The following is a 16,949-nucleotide window of genomic DNA, read 5'->3' as shown; positions in this document are numbered from 1 at the left end:
GATGTTTATTGGTAGATTCTCTCTCTCTCCCAGAGTGATGTCATTACATATTTGAAAGTAGATCATATGGAGCGATGGGATTGTGATGCTTTCAATCAAAACCATCTCAATTTCAATCATCTCAATGTGTTCACTAAATCAGGAAATTAAGCCACAGTTATAAACACACCCCTCCACACCCATCCACACCCATCCACACCCCTCACACCCCTCCACACCCATCCATACCCCTCCACACCCCTCCACACCCCTCCACCCCCCTCCACACCCCTCCACACCCATCCACACCCCTCACACCCATCTACACCCCTCCACACCCATCCACACCCATCCACACCCATCCATACCCCTCCACACCCCTCCACACCCCTCACACCCATCTACACCCCTCCACCTCCCTCCACACCCCTCCACACCCATCCACACCCATCCACACCCATCCACACCCCTCCACACCCATCCACACCCATCCACACCCATCCACACCCCGCCACACCCCTCCACACCCCTCTACACCCATCCACACCCCTCCACACCTATCCACATCCCTCCACACCCCTCCACACCCCTCCACACCTATCCACACCCCTCCACACCCCTCCACACCCCTCCACACCCCTCCACACCCCTCCACACCCCTCCACACCCATCCACACCCCTCACACCCATCTACACCCCTCCACACCCATCCACACCCATCCACACCCATCCATACCCCTCCACACCCCTCCACACCCCTCACACCCATCTACACCCCTCCACCTCCCTCCACACCCCTCCACACCCCTCACACCCATCTACACCCCTCCACACCCATCCACACCCATCCACACCCATCCATACCCCTCCACACCCCTCCACACCCCTCACACCCATCTACACCCCTCCACCTCCCTCCACACCCCTCCACACCCATCCACACCCATCCACACCCATCCACACCCCTCCACACCCATCCACACCCATCCACACCCATCCACACCCCGCCACACCCCTCCACACCCCTCTACACCCATCCACACCCCTCCACACCTATCCACACCCCTCCACACCCCTCAAAACCCCTCCACACCCATCCACACCCATCCACACCCCGCCACACCCCTCCACACCCCTCCACACCCCTCACACCCCTCCACACCCATCCATACACCTCCACACCCCTCCACACCCCTCCACCCCCCTCCACACCCCTCCACACCCATCCACAACCCTCACACCCATCTACACCCCTCCACACCCATCCACACCCATCCACACCCATCCATACCCCTCCACACCCCTCCACACCCCTCACACCCATCTACACCCCTCCACCTCCCTCCACACCCCTCCACACCCATCCACACCCATCCACACCCATCCACACCCCTCCACACCCATCCACACCCATCCACACCCATCCACACCCCGCCACACCCCTCCACACCCCTCTACACCCATCCACACCCCTCCACACCTATCCACACCCCTCCACACCCCTCCACACCCCTCCACACCCCTCCACACCTATCCACACCCCTCCACACCCCTCCACACCCCTCCACACCCCTCCACACCCCTCCACACCCATCCACACCCCTCACACCCATCTACACCCCTCCACACCCATCCACACCCATCCACACCCATCCATACCCCTCCACACCCCTCCACACCCCTCACACCCATCTACACCCCTCCACCTCCCTCCACACCCCTCCACACCCATCCACACCCATCCACACCCATCCACACCCCTCCACACCCATCCACACCCATCCACACCCATCCACACCCCGCCACACCCCTCCACACCCCTCTACACCCATCCACACCCCTCCACACCTATCCACACCCCTCCACACCCCTCCACACCCCTCCACACCCATCCACACCCATCCACACCCCGCCACACCCCTCCACACCCCTCTACACCCATCCACACCCCTCCACACCTATCCACACCCCTCCACACCCCTCCACACCCCTCTACACCCATCCACACCCCTCCACACCTATCCACACCCCTCCACACCCCTCCACACCCATCCACACCCCTCCACACCCCTCCACACCTATCCACACCCCTCCACACCCCTCCACACCCCTCCACACCCCTCCACACCCAGACACACCCATCCACACCCCTCCACACCTATCCACACCCCTCCACACCCATCCACACCCCTCCACACCCAGACACACCCATCCACACCCATACACAACCCATACACACCTCCACACCCAGACACACCTATCCACACCTATCCACACCCCTCCACACCCATCCACACCCCTCCACACCCCTCCACACCCATCCACACCCCTCCACACCCCTCCACACACATACACAACCCATACACACCTCCACACCCAGACACACCCCTCCACACCCCTCCACACACATACACAACCCATACACACCTCCACACCCAGACACACCCATCCACACCCATACACAACCCATACACACCTCCACACCCCTCCACACACATACACAACCCATACACACCTCCACACCCAGATGTACTTGTGTGCACAGACACACACATGCACACCCTAACTTATTTATCTACTAACACACATACTGTAACACTGAAATAAACACAGACACTTACCTTTGCGTTGCACACACTGCATTTCAACCTGTCCTCACTGCCGATGACCTGCAAGGAAGAAATAAAACACATTTTAAATACATTTTCACTTTTCATGCATTCGTAATTAATTAGTAGTTGGCCTACGTGTAAAAATGAAGTGCTTCCTAGCTTTTCCAAACGTAACACAACTTGATGTTTTTTTTCTCATGTGAAATGCTAACACGTTGGTCGGTAATAATCATCGAGCTGTTTTTTTAACGAAGTGCCTCTGGTAAAATAAGAAGGCAAAAAAAAAAAGAACCCACCACAAATCTAGTACTAATATGTGTGGCTTGTAGAATCACGGTTTCATAGATGATAATGGAATGTAATTATACAACAGTGCTATTAGGCCATGTGATTTTACAAGAGGACCGGTGCCCCTGGCGCTGTGGCCTGATTTGCTGTGAGTGTTTGGCTAATGAATGTAATACAAGTCTGTTTGCAATGATGAGAATTATCAACCCATGAGAGAGAGAGAGAGAGAGAGAGAGAGAGAGAGGTCGAGGGAGGGAGGTGGTGGGTGGTGTTGGGAAAGGAGGGGGGGGGGGGGGGGGGCATTAACTCACTGCTCGGACCACTCGCAATTAAGAGAGAGGCACAGACGAGACACACTCACACAGTCAAGAGAGCACACACACACACACACACACACACACACACACACACACACACACACAAGATTGTAGACGCACAATCACAATACCTTAGGGGTTTTTCACTTTTGAAACTGGTAAACGTACTGTAAAATTGACACAAAATAACAAACCTTATTTCCAAAAATAGATTTATAGACTTATGATATGCAATTTAACCAAGGCGAGATGTTTTTTAAGCTCTCTTTCTCTAAAAAAATAGATGGAAAGGAGCTAGTTGTTAGCATTTCAAAGGCTCCTGTGCATGTGGATATGACTATAAACACCCATTCTGTGCTCCCATTGCGTTGAGGTTTATTTCAGACGGATAGGATTCAATATGTTGGAATTCTTTTAAACATTAAACATTAGAGGATTATTTTTTCGCGTAACAGATCCATTTAGCGCCAATAGTTTGAAACCAGATGTAGCTACGTTCCTCCATTGTACTGTGTTATATATTGATATTTAATATATATTGGTGTATGTATGTACAGTCTACTTTGGAAAGTATTCAGACCCCTTGACTTTTTCCACATTTTGTCACGTGACAGCCTTATTCTAAAATAGATTACATTGTTTTTTTCCTTCGTCGATCTACACACAATACCTCATAATGGCAAAGGAAAAACATACTTTTTTACATTTTCACAAATGCATTAAAAATAAAAATAAAAAAACAGAATGCCTTTTTTACATTTCAGGCTTCATAATATATATAGATAGATACATATATATAGAATAATTTTGCACGCCCAATTTTTCAGTTTTTGATTTGTTAAAAAAGTTTGAAATATCCAATAAATGTCGTTCCACTTCATGATTGTGTCCCACTTGTTGTTGATTCTTCACAAAAAAATACAGTTTTATATCTTTATGTTTGAAGCCTGAAATGTGGCAAAAGGTCGCAAAGTTCAAGGGGGCCGAATACTTTCGCAAGGCACTGTAAGTATTCAGACTCTTTGCTATGAGACTCGAAATTGATCTCAGGTGCATCCTATTTCCATTGATCATCCTTGAGATGTTTCTACAACTTTATTGGAGTCCTCCTGTGGTAAATTCAATTGATTGGACATGATTTGGAAAGGTACACACCTGTCTATATAAGGTCCCACAGTTGAAAGTGCATGTCAGAGCAAAAACCAAGCCATGAGGTTGAAGTAATTGTCCGTAGAGCTCCGAGACAGGATTGTATCGAGGCACAGATCTGGGGAAGGGTACCAAAACATTTCTGCAGCATTGAAGGTCCCCAAGAACTCAGTGGCCTCCATCATTCTTAAATGTAAGAAGTTTGGAACCAACAATACTCTTTCTAGAGCTGGCTACCCATCCAAACTGAACAATCGGGGGAGAAGGGCCTTGGTCAGGGAGGTGACCAAGAACCCAATTGTCACTCTGACAGGGCTCCAGAGTTCTTCTGTGGAGATGAGAGAACCTTCCAGAAGGACAACAACTTCTGCAGCACTCCACCAATCAGGCCTTTATGATAGAGTGGCCAGACGGAAGCCACTCCTCAGTAAAAGGCACATTAGCCCACTTGGAGTTTGACAAAAAGCCACCTTTAGGACTCTCAGACCAAGACAAACAAGATTCTCTGGTCTGATACAGGTGTGACAGGATTGGCAGCATCATACCAAAGAGGACTTGCAGTTTGATCACTTCCACAGGTGCTTAAACAACGTTTTTTTTTTTAAATAAATGTTCAAAAATGTCTAAAACCTGTTTTTTCTATGTCCTTATGGGCTGTTGTGTGTAGATTTGATCAATTTTTTTAATATATGTCCACTACCATTCAAAAGTTTGGGGTCACTTAGAAATGTCCTTGTTTTTGAAAGAAAAGCACATTTCTTGTCCATTAAAATAACATCAAATTGATCAGAAATACAGTGTAGACATTGTTAATGTTGTAAATGACTATTGTAGCTTATATCAGCAACCATCATTCCTGTGTTCCAATGGCACGTTGTGTGAGATAAAAGTTTATCATTTTAAAAGCCTAATTGATCATTAGAAAACCCATTTGCAATTATGTTAGCACAGCTGAAAACTGTTTTTCTGATTAAAAATCACAAAAACTTCTTTAGACTAGTTGAGTATCTGGAGCATGAGCATTTGTGGGTTCGATTACAGGCTCAAAACAAAATCCTTTCTTCTGAAATTCGTCAGTTTATTCTTGTCCTGAGAAATGAAGGCTATTCCATGCGAGAAATTTCCAGGAAACTGAAGATCTCGTACAACGCTGTGTACTACTCCCTTCACAGAACAGAGCAAACTGGCTCTAACCAGAATAGAAAGAGGAGTGGGAGGACCCGTTGCACAACCTATACCACTTTACTCTGTAATGCTGTCAATCCTATACCACTATCACCATTACTCTGTAATGCTGTCAATCCTATACCACTATCACCATTACTCTATATGGTCTCAAACCTATACCACTATCATCATTACTCTGTATGGTCTCAAACCTATACCACTATCATCATTACTCTGTATGGTCTCAAACCTATACCACTATCATCATTACTCTGTATGGTCTCAAACCTATACCACTATCATCATTACTCTGTATGGTCTCAAACCTATACCACTATCATCATTACTCTGTATGGTCTCAAACCCTCTGATTTAAAACCAACCCTTTAGAGGGGATTGAGGGAAAGGGAGTGAACCTCACCAGACTAAAGCTGATATGTTACAGTAAACAAGGCTCCCACATATATCGTTGAGTCCCAAATGGAAACTTGTTCCCAATATAGTGCACTGATTTTGAAAGGTCAAAAGTAGTAGACTATATAGGGAATAGGGTTATATTTGGGCTCATAGGGATCTGGTCCGAAGTAGTGCACTACATCGGAAATAGAGTGCCATTTGGGAAGCAAACATCCTCCCACAATGCCCTTGGTGAATGCACAGGGTTCTATCCAGCCCTCCAGTAAAGGCAAGCACTATCTCCCTATAATAAGGTGAGTCAGATGGTCAAGGAGCCTAGAGAACCCTAAGGCCCGAGGGATCTCCCAGGCACGTTCAATCACTGACTCTCTCTGGCTCACGTCCCAAACGGCACCTTTGTCTCCTATATCGTGTATTACTTTTGATCAGTGCACTACAAAGGGAACAAGGGCTCCATTTGGGATGCGAAGAACCTCTCTGTCCCTATATTTAAATCAGGCCCCAGGCCTTGCTTTCTCAAAGGACATCCCTTAACTAGTTCTTGCTCGCTAATTTGTTTTGTGCCTATTTGTCTTCAGGAACCTGAATGGGGAGGGAAGGGGGGGGGGGGGGGGGGGGTCACAAATGAGGGAATTCTAAAAAATATAACTTGTGTTTTGCCTCAACACATATAGTAATCATGTTCCCTGATACCTCTAGCAGCATATAGATATCATTATAATAACAGCATATAGATATCATTATAATAACAGCATATAGATATCATTATACTAACAGCATATAGATATCATTATAATAACAGCATATAGATATCATTATAATAACAGCATATCGATATCATTATAATAACAGCATATAGATATCATTATAATAACAGCATATAGATATCATTATAATAACAGCATATAGATATCATTATAATAACAGCATATAGATATCATTATACTAACAGCATATAGATATCATTATAATAACAGCATATAGATATCATTATAATAACAGCATATCGATATCATTATAATAACAGCATATAGATATCATTATAATAACAGCATATAGATATCATTATAATAACAGCATATAGATATCATTATAATAACAGCATATAGATATCATTATAATAACAGCATATAGATATCATTATACTAACAGCATATAGATATCATTATAATAACAGCATATAGATATCATTATAATAACAGCATATCGATATCATTATAATAACAGCATATAGATATCATTATAATAACAGCATATAGATATCATTATAATAACAGCATATAGATATCATTATACTAACAGCATATAGATATCATTATAATAATAGCATATAGATATCATTATACTAACAGCATATAGATATCATTATAATAACAGCATATAGATATCATTATACTAACAGCATATAGATATCATTATAATAACAGCATATAGATATCATTATAATAACAGCATATAGATATCATTATAATAACAGCATATAAATATCATTATAATAACAGCATATAGATATCATTATACTAACAGCATATAGATATCATTATACTAACAGCATATAGATATCATTATACTAACAGCATATAGATATCATTATACTAACAGCATATAGATATCATTATAATAACAGCATATAGATATCATTATAATAACAGCATATAGATATCATTATAATAACAGCATATAGATATCATTATAATAACAGCATATAGATATCATTATACTAACAGCATATAGATATCATTATAATAACAGCATATAGATATCATTATAATAACAGCATATAGATATCATTATAATAACAGCATATAGATATCATTATAATAACAGCATATAGATATCATTATAATAACAGCATATAGATATCATTATACTAACAGCATATAGATATCATTATAATAACAGCATATAGATATCATTATAATAACAGCATATAGATATCATTATAATAACAGCATATAGATATCATTATAATAACAGCATATCGATATCATTATAATAACAGCATATAGATGTCATTATACTAACAGCATATAGATATCATTATAATAACAGCATATATATATCATTATAATAACAGCATATAGATATCATTATAATAACAGCATATACATATCATTATAATAACAGCATATAGATATCATTATAATAACAGCATATAAATATCATTATAATAACAGCATATAGATATCATTATACTAACAGCATATCGATATCATTATAATAACAGCATATAAATATCATTATACTAACAGCATATAAATATAGGGACAGAGAAGTTAAGGATTTTATGTACTCTGAGCCATCGTCTTGGAACGCCTTACAAAATACTTTTAAACTGGAAGAACTTGTCCCGATTGGTATTTTTTAAATCACTGATGAATGATCTTGAGACCGATTCCCTGACCTGTCAATGTTTTTAATTAGCTGTTTTTGATTTTGTTATACTCTTGTGAATTATATGGTTTTTACTAGATTACTTGTAGTTTTTCATGTTGTTTGTCTGTAAGTTTTGTAATGACTTGGTGCTGCCAATCTTGACCAGGACGCTCTTGAAAAATAGATTTTAAATCTCAATGAGCCCTTCCTGGTTAAATAAAGGTTAAATAAATAAATATAGATACCATTATACTAACAGCATATAGACACCGTTATACAAGCAGGATATAGACACCATTACACTAACAGCATATAGATAATGTTATACAAGCAGGATATACATACCAATATACTAACAGAATATACAGTGGGGAGAACTGCCGATGTTGCAGGTTTTCCTACTTACAAAGCATGTAGAGGTCTGTCATTTTAATCATAGGTACGGAATCTAAAACAAAAATCCCAAAAATCACATTGTATGATTTTTTAAAACTTCACAAAATAGATGGTATCATGAGAAAGGAAAATGATGTGGATATATTGAAGCAACATCTCAAGACATCAGTCAGGATGTTAAAGATTGGTCGCAAATGGGTCTTCCAAATGGACATTGACCCAAGCATACTTCCAAAGTTGTTGTGGCAAAATGTCTTAAGGACTGTACAAATGGCTCACATCAACACCATCATCACAGAAACCCTAGACCCACTCCAATATGCATACCGCCCAAACAGATCCATAGATGATCTCTATTGCACTCCACACTGCCCTTTCCCACCTGGACAAAAGGAACACCTATGTGAGAATGCTATTCATTGACTACAGCTCAGCGTTCAACACCATAGTACCCTCAAAGCTCATCACTAAGCTAAGGATCCTGGGACTAAACACCTCCCTCTGCAACTGGATCCTGGACTTCCTGACAGGCCACCCTGGGGTGGTGAGGGTAGGTAGCAACACATCTGCCACGCTGATCCTCAACAATGGAGCTCCACAGGGGTGCATGCTCCTGCCCCTTCTGTACTCCCTGATCACCCACGACTGCATGGCCAGGCACGACTCCAACACCATCATTAATTTTGCCGACGACACAACAGTGGTAGGCCTGATCCCCGACAACGACAAGACAGCCTATAGGGAAGAGGTCAGAGACCTGGCCAGGTGGTGCCAGAATAACAACCTATCCCTCAATATAACCAAGACTAAGGAGATGATTGTGGACTACAGGAAAAGGAGGACCGAGCACGCCCCCATTCTCATTGACTGGGCTGTAGTGGAGCAGGTTGAGAGCTTCAAGTTCCTTGCTGTCCACATCAACAACAAACTAGAATGGGCCAAGACAGTTGTGAAGAGGGCATGACAAAGCCCATTCCCCCTCAGGAAACTAAAAAGATTTGGCATGGGTCCTGAGATCCTCAAAAGGTTCTACAGCTGCAACATCGAGAGCATTGGTTGCATCACTGCATCACTGCCTGGTACAGCAATTGCTCGGCCTCTGACCGCAAGGCACTACAGAGGGTAGTGCATACGGCCCAGTACGTCACTGGGGCTAAACTGCCTGCCATCCAGGACCTCTACACCAGGTGATGTCAGAGGAAGGACCTAAAAATTGTCAAAGACCCCAGCCACCCCAGTCATAGACTGTTCTAGTCTAAGACAAAAAGGCTTCTCAACAGTTTTTACCCCCAAGCCATAAGACTCCTGAACAGGTCATCAAATGGCTACCCGGATTATTTGCATTGTGTGCCTCCCCCCAATCCCTCTTTTTATGCTGCTGCTACTCTCTGTTTATCATATATGCATAGTCACTTTAACTATACATTCATGTACATAACCGGGCTATCTGCATTGTGTCCCGCCACCCACCACCCGCCACCCACCACCCACCAACACCTCTTTAACACTACTGCTACTCTCTGTTCATCATATATGCATAGTCCCTTTAACCATATCTACATGTACATACTACCTCAATCAGCCTGACTAACCAGTGTCTGTATGTAGCCTCGCTACTTTTATAACCTCGCTACTGTATATAGCCTCTCTACTGTATATAGCCTGTCTTTTTACTGTTGTTTTATTTCTTTACTTACCTATTGTTCACCTAATACCTTTTTTGCACTATTGGTTAGAGCCTGTAAGTAAGCATTTCACTGTAAGGTATATCTGTTGTATTTGGCGCGAGTGACAAATACATTTTGATTTGATTTGAAATGGCTTGAGGACAACAAAGTCAAGGTATTGGAGTGGCCATCACAAAGCCCTGACCTCATTCCTATAGAAAATGTGTAGGCAGAACTGAAAAAGCGTGTGCAAGCAAGGAGGCCTACAAACCTAACTCAGTTACACCAGCTCTGTCAGGAGGAATGGGCCAAAATTCACCCAACTTATTGTGGGAAGCTTGTGGAAGGCCACCCGAAACGTTTGACCCAAGTTAAACAATTTAAAGGCAATGCTACCAAATACTAATTGAGTGTATGTAAACTTCTGACCCACTGGGAATGTGATGAAAGAAATAAAAGCTGAAATAAATCATTCTCTCTACTATTATTCTGACATTTCACATTCTTAAAATAAAATGGTGATCCTAACTGACCTAAAACAGGGAATTTTTACTAGGATTAAATGTCAAGAATTGTGAAAAACTGAGTTTAAATGTAGTTGGCTAAGGTGTACGTAAACCTCTGACTTCTACTGTACATACAGTACATAACATATACAGATAAATAAATACAGAACCATTTAACAGAAGGTATTTGAACCCAGTGTGGAACAAAGATAATTTTTAAGTGGGAGACAAGCCTATACACAATCTATTTGTCATTTACCACATAGAAGCTAAATATTTGTATAATTTAATTATAGGCAGTGGTGTAAAATACTTAAGTAAAAATAATTGGATGTACTACTTAAGTAGTTTTTTTTGGCATCTGTACGTGACTATTTACATTTTTGACAACTTTTACTTTTACTTCACTACATTCCTAAAGAAAATAATTTACTTTTTTACTCCATACAGTTTTTCTGACACATAGATGGACTTCTTACATTTTGAATGCTTAGCAGGACAGGAAAATGGCCCAATTCACACTTATCAAGAGAACATCCCTGGTCATCCCTACTACCTGATCTGGCAGACTCCCTAAACACAACTTCATCGTTTGTAAAATATGTCTGGGTGTTGGCGTGTGCCCCTGGCTATCCATCATTTAAAACAACACGAAGATGGTGCTGTCTGGCTTTGCTTAATATAACGAAATTTAAATTATTTATACTTGTACTTTTACCTTTGATACTTAAGTATATTTAAAACCAAATACTTGTAGACTTTTATTCAAGTATTATTTTACTGGGTGACTTTTACTTGAGTCATTTTCTATTAAGGTATCTTCACTTTTACTACAGTATGACAATTGGATACTTTTTCCACCACTGATTATAGGTAGCCATTTTTCTTCAATTCTAGGCTTTATCTAAATATTCTGCAAACGGAAAATACACAATGGACATCTCTCAGCCACATAATGCCAGGGTATATCTGGTGGTCTGTCTCCTCATCTCTCAGCCACATAATGCCAGGGTATATCTGGTGGTCTGTCTCCTCATCTCTCAGCCACATAATGCCAGGGTATATCTGGTGGTCTGTCTCCTCATCTCTCAGCCACATAATGCCAGGGTATATCTGGTGGTCTGTCTCCTCATCTCTCAGCCACATAATGCCAGGGTATATCTGGTGGTCTGTCTCCTCATCTCTCAGCCACATAATGCCAGGGTATATCTGGTGGTCTGTCTCCTCATCTCTCAGCCACATAATGCCAGGGTATATCTGGTGGTCTGTCTCCTCATCACTCAGCCACATAATGCCAGGGTATATCTGGTGGTTTGTCTCCTCATCTCTCAGCCACATAATGCCAGGGTATATCTGGTGGTTTGTCTCCTCATCTCTCAGCCACATAATGCCAGGGTATATCTGGTGGTTTGTCTCCTCATCTCTTGGCCACATAATGCCAGGGTATATCTGGTGGTTTGTCTCCTCATCTCTCAGCCACATAATGCCAGGGTATATCTGGTGGTCTGTCTCCTCATCTCTCAGCCACATAATGCCAGTGTATATCTGGTGGTCTGTCTCCTCATCACTCAGCCACATATTGCCAGGGTATATCTGGTGGTCTGTCTCCTCGTCACTCAGCCACATAATGCCAGGGTATATCTGGTGGTCTGTCTCCTCATCACTCAGCCACATATTGACAGGGTATATCTGGTGGTTTGTCTCCTCATCTCTCAGCCACATAATGCCAGGGTATATCTGATGGTTTGTCTCCTCATCTCTCAGCCACATAATGCCAGGGTATATCTGGTGGTCTGTCTCCTCATCTCTCAGCCACATAATGCCAGGGTATATCTGGTGGTCTGTCTCCTCATCACTCAGCCACATAATGCCAGGGTATATCTGGTGGTCTGTCTCCTCGTCACTCAGCCACATAATGTCAGGGTATATCTGGTGGTCTGGCTCCTCATCACTCAGCCACATAATGTCAGGGTATATCTGGTGGTCTGTCTCCTCATCACTCAGCCACATAATGTCAGGGTATATCTGGTGGTCTGTCTCCTCATCTCTCAGCCACATAATGCCAGGGTATATCTGGTGGTCTGTCTCCTCATCTCTCAGCCACCTAATGTCAGGGTATATCTGGTGGTTTGTCTCCTCATCTCTCAGCCACCTAATGTCAGGGTATATCTGGTGGTTTGTCTCCTCGTCACTCAGCCACATAATGTCAGGGTATATCTGGTGGTCTGTCTCCTCATCTCTCAGCCACATAATGCCAGGGTATATCTGGTGGTCTGTCTCCTCATCACTCAGCCACATAATGCCAGGGTATATCTGGTGGTCTGTCTCCTCGTCACTCAGCCACATAATGCCAGGGTATATCTGGTGGTCTGTCTCCTCATCACTCAGCCACATAATGCCAGGGTATATCTGGTGGTCTGTCTCCTCGTCACTCAGCCACATAATGCCAGGGTATATCTGGTGGTCTGTCTCCTCATCACTCAGCTACATAATACCAGGGTATATCGGTTGGTCTGTCTCCTCATCACTCAGCCACGTAATGTCAGGGTATATCTGGTGGTCTGTCTCATCACTCAGCCACATAATGCCAGGGTATATCTGGTGGTCTGTCTCCTCATCACTCAGCCACATAATGCCAGGGTATATCTGGTGGTCTGTCTCCTCATCACTCAGCCACATAATGCCAGGGTATATCTGGTGTAATTTCTGGAGTAAGAGCAAGCGTATATCGGGCAATAGAGGATACAATGAGTTTCATTCTCTATTTCTTCAAGGTCCCAATAGTTACATAGGCTTTCCTCTTCCATTTCACCACAATACGCAGAGACAATATCCCTGATCTGACCCATTTCAATACGCAGAGAGGCACATAGCGATCTCTTGCTCACAGGTAGATTGTACATAATATATCTCTCCCACACAAATGTGCATTTTAATCAAACAAAAGGTTCTCAGTTTGGGTTTATGATTAATCTCCTCCACCCATTTTTTTTTTTTCATATTGCATTTGTTGATTAAAGGGTTGTAATTTGGTTATATCAATGTCTCCCTTAATTTGGTTTTCGTACAGATGTTCACAGTCAGAGTGAAAATGGAAAATGGTCAGACATTTTAGTTGCCCAGGCTCCCCCTATGGATAGATCCCATTGAAAAACGTATACTAGCTGCAAAGAGATACCATTTTACTAGCTGCACAGAGATACCATTATACTAGCTGTAAAGAAATACCATTATACTAGCTGTATAGAAATACCATTATGCTAGCTGCATTAAATACCATTCTACTGGCTTTATAGAGATACCATTACACTAGCTGCATAGAGATACCATTATACCAGCTGTATAGAAATACCATTATACTAGCTGCATTAAATACCATTATACTGGCTGCATAGAGATACCATTATGCTAGCTGCATTAAATACCATTATACTGGCTGAATAGAGATACCATTATACTAGCTGTATAGAGATACCATTATACTAGCTGTATAGAGATACCATTATACTAGCTGCATAGAGATAACATTATACTAGCTGCATAGCGATACCATTATACTAGCTGCATAGAGATACCATTATACTAGCTGCACATATATACCATTATACTACCTGCATAGAGATACCATTATACTAGCTGTATAGAAATACCATTATACTAGCTGCATTAAATACCATTATACTGGCTGCATAGAGATACCATTATGCTAGCTGCATTAAATACCATTATACTGGCTGAATAGAGATACCATTATACTAGCTGTATAGAGATACCATTATACTAGCTGTATAGAGATACCATTATACTAGCTGCATAGAGATAACATTATACTAGCTGCATAGAGATACCATTATACTAGCTGCATAGAGATACCATTATACTAGCTGCATAGAGATACCATTATACTACCTGCATAGAAATACCATTAAACTAGCTGCATAGAGATACCATTATACTAGCTGCATAGAGATACCATTATACTAGCTGCATAGAGATACCATTATGCTAGCTGAATAGAGATACCATTATACTAGCTGCATAGAGATACCATTAAACTAGCTGCATAGAGATACCATGATACTACCTGCATAGAGATACCATTATACTAGCTGCATAGATATATCATTATACTAGCTGTATTGAGATACCATTATACTAGCTGCATAGAGATACCATTATACTAGCTGCATAGAGATACCATTAAACTAGCTGCATAGAGATACCATTATGCTAGCTGCATAGAGATACCATTAAACTAGCTGCATAGAGATACCATTATGCTAGCTGCATAGAGATACCATTAAACTAGCTGCATAGAGATACCATTATACTAGCTGCATAGAAATACCATTATACTGGCTGCATAGAGATACCATTATGCTAGCTGCATAGATATACCATTAAACTAGCTGCATAGAGATACCATTATATTAGCTGCATAGAGATACCATTATACTAGCTGCATAGAGATACCATTATACTGGCTGCATAGAGATACCATTATACTAGCTGTATAGAGATACCATTATACTAGCTGTATAGAGATACCATTATACTGGCTGTATAGAGATACCATTATACTAGCTGCATTAGATACCATTATATTAGCTGTATAGAGATACCATTACCTCTAGTCGGCTGGCCCTCGCTACATATTCGTCGCCAGACCCACTGGCTCCAGTTCATCTACAAGTCCATGCTAAGTAAAGCTCCGCCTTATTCCACCAGTTCACTGGTCACGATGGCAACACGCGCTCCAGCAGGTGTATCTCACTGATCATCCCTAAAGCCAACACCTCATTTGGCCGCCTTTCGTTCCAGTTCTCTGCTGCCTGTGACTGGAACGAATTGCAAAAATCGCTGAAGTTGGAGACTTTTATCTCCCTCACCAACTTCAAACATCTGCTATCTGAGCAGCTAACCGATCGCTGCAGCTGTACATAGTCTATCGGTAAATAGCCCACCCATTTTTACCTACCTCATCCCCATACTGTTTTTATTTATTTTATTTTCTGCTCTTTTGCACACCAATATCTCTACCTGTACATGACCATCTGATCATGTATCATTCCAGTGTTAATCTGCAAAATTGTAATTATTCGCCTACCTCCTCATGCCTTTTGCACACAATGTATATAGACTCTCCTTTTTTTCTACTGTGTTATTGACTTGTTAATTGTTTACTCCATGTGTAACTCTGTTGTCTGTTCACACTGCTATGCTTTATCTTGACCAGGTCGCAGTTGCAAATGCAAATCAACTAGCCTACCTGGTCAAATAAAGGTGAAATAAAAAATTTAATAAAAAAATTATACTAGCTGTATAGAGGTACCATTATACTGGCTGCATAGAGATACCATTATACTAGCTGTACAGAGATACCATTATACTAGCTGTATAGAGATACCATTATACTAGCTGTATAGAGACACCATTATACTAGCTGCATAGAGATACCATTATACTAGCTGCATAGAGATACCATTATACTAGCTGTATAGAGATACCATTATACTAGCTGTATAGAGATACCATTATACTAGCTGCATAGAGATACCATTATACTAGCTGCATAGAGATACCATTATAGGAGCTGCGTTCACACAGCTGAGGGGGTCTGATACTATTTTGTCTGTGCTGTACACAGCTGAGATATATATGAACAAAGGGAACCTAAGTCAATGGTTGCTTTGTTTCCCTAAGTGTTCTAGAATTAAGGCCGGAGTGTTTCAAAACAGAGCATCTGGATGGTATAGCAACTTCTCTGGGTTAAAATTAGATAAGGACGTGGAATTTGCTTTTTTTTTTTTTTTTTTTCCAGCTGCTTTTTAGAGTGGTAACAGCCCATGCTATCACTCCCCTCCCAGCCTGCAGCCTGGCTGCAACGCGGCACTCACGTGTCTAATCGTTATTGGATTACATTTTCTGGCTTCATAAAATGCGGTTAAGAGGCACTTTAGACGTACGCGCATGACCTGCTTTCTGGAGATGGCTATCAGAGGAAAAATGACAGGTCAATCGCTGGATATATCCCCAATGGAACCCTATTCCCTACATAGTGCACTACTTCTGACC

At 42.0% G+C, this 16,949-nt stretch overlaps 1 long non-coding RNA gene across 1 annotated transcript in view; it reads right to left on the bottom strand.

Moving 5' to 3' along the window:
• LOC149983629 (uncharacterized) overlaps positions 1–16,949 on the bottom strand; it is a 90,570-nt gene that overhangs the window by 61,565 nt on the left and 12,056 nt on the right. The window contains exon 2 of the long non-coding RNA XR_016496370.1: positions 2,601–2,648. This is a non-coding gene — a long non-coding RNA (uncharacterized LOC149983629). The remainder of the gene's footprint in view (positions 1–2,600; positions 2,649–16,949) is intronic.

Source organism: Oncorhynchus mykiss, chromosome 5, assembly GCF_057628025.1.
Source record: "Oncorhynchus mykiss isolate SJ-2025 chromosome 5, ASM5762802v1, whole genome shotgun sequence".
Lineage (NCBI taxonomy): Eukaryota > Metazoa > Chordata > Actinopteri > Salmoniformes > Salmonidae > Oncorhynchus > Oncorhynchus mykiss.
This window is presented reverse-complemented; position numbering and strand designations above follow the sequence as displayed.